The sequence below is a fragment of the Chrysochloris asiatica genome, unplaced genomic scaffold (genome assembly GCF_000296735.1).
Source record: "Chrysochloris asiatica unplaced genomic scaffold, ChrAsi1.0 scaffold00201, whole genome shotgun sequence".
Taxonomy (NCBI): domain Eukaryota; kingdom Metazoa; phylum Chordata; class Mammalia; order Afrosoricida; family Chrysochloridae; genus Chrysochloris; species Chrysochloris asiatica.
In genome coordinates, this window is record NW_006408719.1 from 2,904,133 (window position 1) to 2,912,618 (window position 8,486).

Here is an 8,486-nt window from a genome sequence, read left to right on the forward strand (position 1 = left end):
AATATCTGCAGTTTTTACAGACAAAGCAGTTGAAAAAATTAGTTCATACAGTATTAAGCCAAGTGTGCTTATGCTCAATCCCATCCTTACCCAAAGTTCTTGATGTTTTTCTGTGTGGATGTTGGTCTGCGCTTATTATAAAATGTATCTACAGACAGTTTTGATTTTTGCAGAGTGAGCACAGAATCTACAAATTGAAGACACATTTCAAGGCAAAGCAGGAGAACGATCTGTTCTTCAGTGTTGTCTTCATTGAATTTCAACTTTTGCTGCTGTGTCATACCAATCTGACTGAACACTGACATTTCATAGTTGATACTTGTAAGGATACCTACCTACATTAGTTTAAAAATAGATGTGCACAAAATAAATTTAAAAACTTTATATACAACAAATTTGTGTTTAAAAATAATATCTGTCACTTCTGTCATGCTGACAACTGCATATAGACATATGCAGAAGCGTCAGATCTGTTATCTGACCACAGTAGCTTTTGTATTTTTTTATGATGAACACACTGCCATTGAGCTTTTAGAATAATAGAGATGTGTGTATTCACAATACTTCATCTACTAAATACTGCAACACACTCTGCATGTATATGCCAGCAACAATAGCTTTTGTTCTACTTGATTAAAAGTGTGTCTACAGCAAGGTAATATTAAGCACATTAAAACCCACAACAGTTCAAGAATCTATGATCTTATAAAGGAAATCCAAAATGTACAAAATACAACTACAAAAGCAAAGAACAATTACTTCCATGCAAGATTTTAAACTAAAAACTAAAACTGAAAAGTAAGAGTTATGTAACATTACAGATCAAAGGCCAGCGGTAAGTTCTACCAACACAAGGATTCAGAAAAGGAAATACATTCTCCCTGCTGGTATAAATCAGATCTTCAAATCCATGGGGTCAGCTGATCTGTCTCTAACTTCTATCTCAAGAAATCAGCTCTTGTTTTTATGAAATCCTTCCATTCAATTAAATCATATAAGTAGGATAATTTTCGTATACCTCTTTGCAAGTCTGCTTCATTGTGACTTCCTTCAAGTTAGCATTTGACAATTAATTATTTACTGTTTTTTTTTAACTCTTCATCTGTCAGAGGTTTCTTCAATTTTTTAATTAAAGGTTCATCATGGGAACTATCCTCAGATTCACTTTCTTTTTTCGAACTGCTCTGATTCTTTTTGGTGGTGCTTTCTGCCTTCTTAACATTAGCACTTTTTACAGACTTTTTATTATTAGAAGTGGCTTTTGGTTTCGTTTTTTCCCTTTTAGATGTCTTTTTTGGTGACTCTTCTTCACTGTCTGTATCTTCTTCATCAGAAGACTACTTCTGGTTGTTCTTTTCCTCCTCATCACTGCTAGATTTGTCTGACAGAATTTCAGGGCATTTGGTCCACTTAGCCTTCCTTGACATTCCAGAACTGTTCTGTTCCTTTTTGCTACCTTTGCTTGAACTTTTTTTTTTTGGCAATGGCTTGCTAGAAGGCTTTGGATGCATTAAAAAATTCAAGATCCACTTTCCCAGTTCACTATTTACACCGGATCTCTCCAAATTAAGAACCTCACATATGCTCTTTAGCATGGCATGTCTGAATTTTTTCAACATTTCTTCCTTGTTTTTATACTGGACACTTCCTTTTTCAAATGGAAAGTTACTGAATTGACCAACATTCTTTTTTAATGAGGATGCTGTGCCTGGTCTGTTATAAAGTAGTTTGTGTAGATTTCTAAGTTCATTGGTTTTCTTCTTATTCAGAAAGAAATGTATCCTTTCAATTTCACAAAGTTTCTGTCCCTTTTCTTGTGCAATTGTAAATGGTTCTCTCTACAAGGAAGAGACTATCATTGTCAACCAATCTACTTTTTTCTCTTTCCTCTTGCCTTTCACAATGAGACGTTTTTCTTTTTCTTACTCTTCATCCTTCTTTTCCTCATCGTCCTCCTCTTCACTCTCCTCTCTCATGCTGGGAATCTCAGGTTCCTTCTCTACAGATTTTTTTTTTTTTTACTTGTTAATGTTTATTATCAATTTTAGTTATTGAATAATATGTGATACATATAGTTGCAAACTGATTAAATGTAATATTTCTTAGATTATGTGAATATTAACAACATTGTTTTGTAAAATCTTTCTACATCAGATTACAACATTGTTAGTTACAACACTATTACAGAAGTATTTTTAAAAATTTTTCTTCTTCTTTTCCTATAGCTACTACTTCATTCTCAAAAAAGTTATTGATCTAGGTTCACAAATACTACATACAACCATATTGTAGCTAAAACAGATAATTTTTGATTCATCATCGTACATAGGATCTCTATGGGTCAGAATTGGCTCAAGGACCCCTAATAAAACAACAACATATCCCACCTGAATTTAGAGACCCTCTCAAGAACAAATCAGAGGCATTAAGTACTAATGACCAAAGACCAAAAAAGTTGAGGGAATTATATTAAAAACATCATACAGAAAGAAGGCAAAGGTAATTAAAAAGACTAAAATTGATGTTGGAAGAGACTCTGAAACTTACTCTTGAGCATAAAGAAGTTAAAGTGAATGGAAGAAATGAAGTATATGAGTTGAACAGAAAACTTCAAAGGCATCTCTAGAAGACAAAGTAAAGTATTATGAGATTTGCAAAGACCTAGAATTAGAAAACCCAAAGGAAAACACATGCTCAGCATTTCTCAAGCTGAAAGAACTGAAGAAAAATTCAAGACATGGATTGCAATATTGAAGGACTCCATGGGAAAAATATTGAATGGTGTAGAAAGCATCAAAAGGAGATGGAACAGATAGTAGAGTTCAGAACAGAACAAAATTACAACAACAAATTCGGAGGACCTGTGAGGCCAATCAAAGATAAAAATAATAACAATGTCAGAGAAGGGAAAAATATAGGAACAGAGATCCAGTGGTGAGAAGGTCAGATAGATTGCAGGATACAATAGACTGTCTTTTTTTTTTTAAATAAGTTTTTATTGTGAGGTTTACATGGAAGAATATCAGTTTTACATTCATCTATGTTCATGAGGGATATTGGTCTATAATTTTCTTTCTTAGTGACGTCCTTCCCTGGTTTTGGTATGAAGGTTATGCTAGTTTCATAAAAATTATTAGGAAGTTTTTTGTCCTCTTCTATATTCTGATATAATTTGAGTAGAATTGGTGACAGTTCTTCCCTGAATGTTTAGTAGAACTCACCAGTGAAGCCATTTGGGCCTGGACTTCTTTTGGTTGGGAGTTTTTTGATGACTTGATCAATTTCTTATTTTTTTTTTATAGGTCTGTTCAGGTTTTCTACTTCACTCTGTGTAAGTTTAGGTAGGTTGTGTTTTTCTAAAAATGTATCCATCTCTTCTAAGTTTTCTGGTATTCTTCCATGTAAACCTCACAATAAAAAGTTACATATGTATAAAGACAGTCTATTGTATCCTGTTGGAGTACAATTCTTCATGGCTGTGGCTGTGGCTGCGTGCCTTCGAGTCGGTTCTGACCCATAGCGACCCTGTACAGGGTTTCCGAGGGTGTAAATCCTTATGGGAGTAGAAAGCCTCATCTTTCTCCCGCGGAGCAGCTGGTAGTTTCGAACCGCTGACCTTAAGGTTTGCAGCCCGATTCGTAACCACTACGCTACCAGAACTCCTTACAATTCTTCATAGTATTCTGTTATTATCTTTTTTATTTCATTTGGCTCCGTTGTGACATCCCCCATGTGGTTTCTAATGCAAGTTATTTGTATCTTCTTCCTCTTTTCCTTTGTTAGGTTTGCCAACAGTTTGTCAATTTTATTAATCCTTTCAAATAATCAGTTTCTTGTCCTATTGATTCTTTCTATAGTTTTTCTGTTTTTCATCTCATTTATTTCTGTTCTTATCTTTATTATTTCTTTTCTTTTAGTGACTGTAGGTTCCCTCTGTTGGTCTGTTTCTAATTGTTGTAGATGCTGTGTTAATTTTGGTTCTTTCTTCCTTTTGGATCTGCACATTTATTGCAATAAATTGTCCTCTTAGCACCGCTTTCGCCATGTCCCAAAGATTTTGGTATGTTTTGTTTTCTAGGAACTTTATGTTTTGTTTGTTTGTTTCTAGGAACTTAATGAATTCATGTTTAATTTCTTCTTTTACACAGTCGCTTTTCAGCAGGGTGTTATTCAGTTTCCATATATTTGACTTTATTTCCTTGGTCTTCTTATTGTTGATTTCTAGTTTTATAGCATTGTGGTCTGAAAAGATGCTTTTAGCATTTTGATGTTTGTAAATTTATGGAGGCTTGCTTTGTGACCTAACACATTGTCAATTCTGGAGAATATTCCATGTGCACTGGAGAAGAATGTATATTGTGCTGTTGTTGGGTTGCATAGTCTGTACACATTTATGAGGTCAAGTTGGTTGATTGTGCTGTTTAGTTCCTCAGTAACTTTGTTGAGTTTATTTCTGGTTGTTGTGTCCTTTTTCGAAAGTGATGTATTAAAATCTCCCACTATAATTGTAGATTTATCTATTTCTTTCTTCAGTTTTAATACGTTTTGCTTCATATATCTAGGTGCTTTTTCATGGGGAGCGTAGATATTTATTATGGTTATGTCATCTTGCTCAACTGACCCTTTGATCATGACATAGTGTCCTTCTGTATCTCTTATGCTGATTTTTGTCTTAAAGTTTACTTTATCAGAGATTAGTATTGCCACTCATGCCTGTTTATTGTTGCAGTTAGCTTGGTATATTTTTTTCCATGCTTTATAACTTTTAGTCTTTTTTTTTTTCTATGTTTGTAAGGTGTGTCTCTTGCAGGCAGCATATTTTCTTTTCCATTCTTCCACTTTCTGTCTCTTCACTGGTGCATTCAATCCATTGACATTCAAAGTAATTATCTATAGGTATGAATTAATTGCTGCCATTATGTTAATTTTTTGGTAGTGCTGTTCGTTCCTTTGTTCTGCATGACTTCTTGTGCTGAGTTTGTGTTTTTTTGTGCTATTTCTTGTCAGTTTTTTCTTAGTTTTCATGTTTGCTTGTTCTGCTTGGGAGTTCATTTTCATGGTAAGTTGTGAAGTATTAACTTTCTTTGGAGTTACCTTATAGTCTACTAACTTTTCTCTTCATTTAAGACAATCTATTGTATCCTGTAATCTACCTGGCCTCCTCACCACCTGGATCTCTGTTCCTACATTTTCCCCTTCTTTGACATTGATATTATTTTGATCTTTGGTTGACCTCACAGCTCCTTTGACTTTGTTGTTATAGTTTTGTTCTGTTCTAAACTCTGCTATCCATCATCAGAGTCTCAGGTGGTATTGCCATGCCTGTCAATCTCTGGTTGTTGTCTGTTCTTTTTGGTTTGCACTCTAAAGAACATCCTAAAGAGTTTAGGATGTTTTGAAGTGCTGGACTGGGTTTCACAAAATCTCTTAGCTTCTGTTTATCCTGGAATGTTTTGATTGCACCATCATATTTGATTGACAGTTTTGCTGGTTAGACAATTCTTGATTGGCATTTTTTTTCTTTTAGTGTTTTGTATATGTCTCCCCATTGCTTTCTTGCCTGCATGGTTTCTGCTGAGAAGTCAGAGCTTAATCTGATTTGCTTGCCTTTGTAAGTATCACTTCTCTTTTCCCTGGCTGCTTTTAGAATTTTCTCTTTGTCTTTGATTTTGGAGAGCTTGATTATTATATGTCTTGGTGACTTTCTTTTGGTGTCTATCCTTCCTGGGGTACTTGAATGTTTATCTTCTCATCATTCAAGATGCTAGGGAAATTTCTTCCAGAAGCTCTTCAACTATCTTCTCTGTGGACTTCTCTGATTCTTCCTGTCCAAGAATGCCAATAATTCTTAAGTTGTTCCTCTTCATGTTATCCAGCATGAATCTTAGACTCTCTTCAGATTTTTTAAAATCCTTTTTTTCCTGCTTGCTCTTCTATCTTAGCAGTTTTGAGAGATTTGTCTTACAGATTGCTGGTTCTGGCTTCCACCTCTTCAGTTCTGTTCCTTTCTGCTTTCTGTGTATTGTCCATTTCTGATATTTTATTATTAATCATCTGGACCTCTTTTTGCAAGTTTTGAATTGCTTCTAATGCTGTATCGATCTTGTTTGATTACTCTTGTAGTACTTTCCTGGCTTCTTCCTTGTTTTCCTTCACCTCTTTTCCGAGCATTTGAATTTGTTTCCATATCATTCTTCTGAATTCCTTCTCAGGCAAATCCAAAACCTGCTTGTCTTCTTCTGGAAAGCCTTTGTCTCCAGCTCATTTGTTTCAATTACTCTTTTCTGTTTTGGGACATGCTTTGAGATCTTTTGTTGTGTTTTATTGGTCATTTCCAGTATTTATGTGAGTTTTTAATGCTTAAATGGATGTTTGTTGCTGTTTTATTAAGCTTACTGGGTGTCTCCTGGTGGATATGATCAGAAGATAGGCTTCCCTTTTTGCATGTAATGCTTAGCAGCTGTTATTAGCTCTTGTCTTAATGGTGGAATATTTTGGGTATGCTTATAGCTTGGCTATATGGCAATGCTTTCTGTCTCTTCCTGGGTAATGTAGGAAGAAAGAGCTCCCACCTCCAGGAAATGTGTTTGATCAAAAGGACCAAAAACAGAAGTAATATAAAAGCAGAGACAAAAAACACCACTTTAAAAAAAAAAAAAAAAAGGGTGGCCGACTGGCCAGTTGCCTTTCTATACAGAGTGTGTGTGCACTGTAGAGGCCTCCCACAGTGGGTGGAGGTGTCTGCTCGATCAGGCCCTTCCTCTAGTCACCACTGTAGAGGTGTGAGATAGATATTGAGAAGATAATGGGAGAAAGATTGTCGGTTATTTTTGTCTCGGAAGGTCAGTTAGCTATCTGTGTGTGCACAGAGTAATTCTTGAGATAGTTGTGTCCTTTTATGTTGGGGATTTACAGATTTTTTTATATGATTTGTCTGTCAGGCCTAACAGGCCTGTTCTTTTCTTGCTGGATATGCTGTCATAAAGGGTCCTGCACAAGTTAATTTGAGCACTTCAACCAGAGGCTGACATCATAAGCAGCTGCCAAAGAATTTGCCCTTAGGTCTGATAGGGCTTTTTCTCTCTGTGCCATGGGAAAACTGTGGGCTCAACCCTGGACTTTTTTGGAGGGTGCACACCCACCCGCTGAAGGCATCTAGGCTCAGCAAAGAAGACCCAATAGGGAAGAGGAGGAAAAAATGTGTAGAATCCCCCTGCACCTCCTTTTGCAAATGTTACTGCACTACATTTAGTGCTGGTTCCCTGTGCCGGTCTGGCTGTCACCCTGCTCTTTGTACTCCGCCTGGGTGGGTTGGCCGCTGTGGGAGTCCTGTATCTTTAGCGATACTTAAATCACAGTATTTTCATTTATACCATGATTTTTCACTGTCATGTGCAGGAAACTATATTAGATCCAGAGCCCTGGGGCTGTTCTGTGAAAGCAGCTTCTCTGGGTTTTCAGTCTCTCCTTCACAGAACCTGTCCTACCTGACTCTGCCTCAGCCACTGCCAGAACCAGTTACAATAGACTGTCTTAAATGAAGGGAAAAGTTAATAGATTATACGATAACCTAAAGAAAGTTACTAATTCACATCTTATCATGAAAATGAAGAACCAAGTAGAGCAAGGAAACATTAAAACTAAGAAAAACCTTAGAAGAAATAGCACAAAAAGCATGAACTCAACACAAGAAGGCATGCAGAACATAGGAATGAACAGCACCACAAAAAATAATATATGACAGCAATTAATTCATACCTATTGATAATTACATTGAATGTCAATGGATTAAATGCACAAGTGAAGAGACAGAGAGTGGCAGAATGGTTCAGAAACAAGGCCCTTCAATATGCTGCCTGCAAGAGACACACCTCACACACAAAGACAAAAATGGACTGAAAGTTAAAGGATTGAAAAAAATATACCAAGCTAACTGCAATAAAAACCACAGGAATACTAGTCTCTGATAAAATAAACTTTAAGACAAAAATCAGCATCAGAGATAAACAAGGACACTATCTCATGAATAAATGCTCAATTGAGCAAGATGACATAACCATGATAAATATCTATGCTCCCAATGAAAGAGCACCAAGATATATAAAGCAAACCCTACTAGAACTGACGAAAGAAATAGACAAATCTACACTTATAGTGGGAGATTTGAATACACCACTTTCAAAAAGGGATAGAACAACCGGTAAGAAACTCGACAAAGATACAGAGGAACTAAACAGCACAAGCAACGAACTTGACCTCATAGATGTGTACAGAGCATTCAACCCAACAACACCACAATACACATTCTTCTCCAGTGCACATGGAACATTCTCCAGAATTGACGGTGTGTTAGGTCACAAGCAAGCCTGCATAAATTTACAAACATCATATTACTACAAAGCATCTTCTAGGACAATGCTATAAAATTAGAAATCAACAATAAGAAGACCAAGGAAATAAAGTTTAATACATGGAAATGGAATAAC

The 8,486-nt window shown here is 36.0% G+C and overlaps 1 pseudogene; it reads right to left on the minus strand.

Annotated features, from left to right (window-relative positions):
- Positions 1 to 938: 938 nt before the first annotated feature.
- On the minus strand, positions 939 to 7,155 carry LOC102824021 (annotated as a pseudogene).
- Positions 7,156 to 8,486: the final 1,331 nt, after the last annotated feature.